Genomic DNA, 3,166 nt, shown 5'->3' with positions numbered 1-3,166 from the left:
GTCTTGTCTACCGTTGTCTTGTCTGTCTGAGTGATTCTGCACTCAGCAGTCCTTTCTGAATTTTTAAGTACAAGTCTTACTGACTCTTGCTTTTATCAGTTAGACATAGGTGTCCCAGATGTTACTCAGGAGTGAAACACAACTGCTGCCTTCATGAGTTACCAGTCTTCGCCTTTTGTGGCCAGGAGGTTGATCGCTAACATCATCAGCCATCCTGCCATGGCCTTGTGCTGCAGGCATTTACTAACAAAAGATGGATGGTTATGTATGAACTCATTTCAGGGGGCCATTGGGCAGGCAAGAGACACTGACCTTCGATTCTGGACCTGTATTGCAGACATATTCTAAAGGACTCCGACTGTGCTTCCTCACTGCGGTGTAAACTGTCATCTCATTACAATGCCTCCAGTGCCCACCTTTTACAGTGTGCACTTTGGATGTCTAAATTGCTGGCCCAGGTGTATAATTTCTAGTTCTCTCCACAGCAATCCCCTTTTTACAGAACAGGTCTTTGTATCAGTTTCTTCAACACATCTGTGCTTTCTTTCCCAGCCCCTTTGCTGCTTGTATCTGGATCATTTCTTCCCATGGTGCTCTGAGTAACTTCCTGAGGTGCGAGGGGCTTGGATGGTGAATGAAAGAGCAAAGAGAGGGAGTCTCCTCGAGAGCTCTCAGAAATTCAACAGAGGAGGCAATAGCAAACATCTCCCAGTGGGCCCTGACCCAGAGACTGCCAGAGGCAGCAGAAGTCTCCTGGAAAATACTATCTATATTTTTTAGATTGGGTCCCTGTTGTCTAGAGAACGATACAGAAAGACAAAGAACATACACACACAAACATGCTTCATTTCTTCCATATATACACATTAAATCAGATGCTTTTGGATCTAAAGTGTAGCTGTCTATTATGAATTCACAGGTCCTCTTAGGAGCATAAAGGGAAAAAAAATGCTACCTAGTTTATCCTGTGCTTAGCTGCTAATTAGGAGGTTTTTAGGACATACAGTTTGAGGTGATAGCAAATAACTCAATTGTGGACCAAGACCAAAGCTGTTATTTGCTTTGTCATAGCAATTGAAAGCCAAACAAACAAATACGAGTGTCTTTTCACTCTTCCCCTGTGCTTTAGTACAGCTGTGCAGCAAAATAATAATTTAATTGTCTACTTTCCAAAACTCTACATTTAAAGCAGATCGTACAAAAATCTCCACAGGGTTTATTTTGCCTAATTATTACAAAATCAGGTTGCAAATACCAGAAGAGAGGCAATATCTTACCTTAAAGAAAAACAAAACACACACACACAAGAAAGCAAATTAATAAATGAAATATGCTAAAGTTTGTTAGTCTGTTGTTTCAGGAGTTTTGAAGGAAGCCTTGGGAGAGAAGTGCTTGATGTCCACAGGATTCTGAGGGGCTTGGTACTCATTTCACTGTGGCTCTTCTGAAACTGAGTGTAAAAAAATTTCTTAGCTGCAGAGAAATATCATAAATTCGAAGAACATTTTTTTAATCTATCTTTTCAAATTTTGAAGGTTATTTTCCAGTTTCCCAGGAAGCCACCAATCCTCTGGCTTGGGATTGCTTGCCTGTGTTGTGAACTCCTCCAGCAGCCAGCTCCACCCTGAGATGGCCTGGCCCCTCAAAGGCCTCTGCTCAGCAGGAGGAGCGAAGGACTGGAAGGACAGGAGCCAAGCTGATGGACAACGAGTGTAGCAGGAAGAGCAAAGTGAAGAGTCTCAAATACCAGACAGAGGAATTACATTGGAGCTGAAGCTGTGGAATGACTAGCAGAGACTTCACAGGTTTGCCCTCTTCCCTTCCTTCTCTTTTATGAGACTTTTTTCCTTCACCTTGATAGTATGAACATGAGATAAAAGGCAACAAATGAAACCACAAATGCACATGGTCCAGGTGCTCTCCTGTCAGGCGGTGGTAAGCCCTTAGTCTTTAGCTGTTCCCTTCAAAGGTGACATCTAATTAGGAGGATCCTGGATTTTTGCATTATTGATGTTTTTAGCAAGTTGGTCTCTTCTAAGACAGCAAAGAAGTCCAGCTGGGAACCCATATGGGGAAAAAAATATATATATTCTATAAACTTGTTATCCCTAGAAAACTTCTTGTATGCACTAGGTGTGAGCTCGCTCAATACACCTCCTCTTCAGGCAACCTGATTTTAGACATTGCATGACAGATAGTCCCACTGATACCTGTCAGTATTTCTAAATATCTACTTGGAGTCCACTGTAAGGCAGTTGGTGCTCCTTTTTAGAGAGAAAAAGATTTTTCTTTTCTTTCCATGAGTTTTTAGTTGCCCATAGTGGCATCAGTCATCACTGATTTCTGCAAGGCCTCCATGGGTAGAGGATCAAACTCACCTTTCTCTGATTACTTGGTGGAAAATACAACCCAGGTACTTGAAGACTATCACCAGTGGCTTCCTTTAATGCCCTGGCAGTGGCAACACCTCAGCACAGTCCAAGAATCAGTGCTGTCTTGGACTGAGTTGCAACTTTAACATAATTTAATTCAACACAGCAGATGTGGCCAGTTACTACAGCACAGATGGTGGGAGATAATTTATAAAGGTGTTGAAATCCTGCTTGGGGTAGGTACCCATATCTTCAGAAACATAGATTGGGAAAAGCAGACAGGTCTTTTTCTTCTCTCATTTCTGTTGTAAGCAGAGTAACAGTGGGCATGGTGGTGCCTCCTGGCACCAGGAAAAGCTTCATCTTCAGCTGAGGTGAAGCTACAGCTACATACACATGCACTTGAGCTAATCCAGGGGTGTTAAGAGGATGACAAAACTACCTCAAGGTTTCTCACAGGTAGAGGTGTGTATGTGCTGATAGCACTGTGTGAAAATGCACCTAGGTCTCAGACCATGCTAATTCCAGGCATGTAGTGATGCACTCCGAGCTGAGATCGCTGACATCCAAAGGCAGGTGCCCCTGACCCATGAGAGATGCTGGTACACTGTCAGCTGGGTGCTCTCTGTGATAAAACTGTATCCCCTCCCTTCCTACGTTCGTTCACTTGTCAAGAGCAAAGACTCGTTTTAACACTGTGGATTCTAAATTTTCTCTGATGTAATTATTGTTTGACACTGCAGCCCTTCCAAGCACCTTACATAAGGAAAAAGAGAAAATTAAATATGAGAAGC

Source organism: Antrostomus carolinensis, unplaced genomic scaffold, assembly GCF_000700745.2.
Source record: "Antrostomus carolinensis isolate BGI_N321 unplaced genomic scaffold, ASM70074v2 scaffold3322, whole genome shotgun sequence".
NCBI classification, from domain to species: Eukaryota; Metazoa; Chordata; class Aves; order Caprimulgiformes; family Caprimulgidae; genus Antrostomus; species Antrostomus carolinensis.
The sequence above is the reverse complement of the archived record's forward strand: the minus strand, read 5'-3'. Positions refer to the sequence as shown.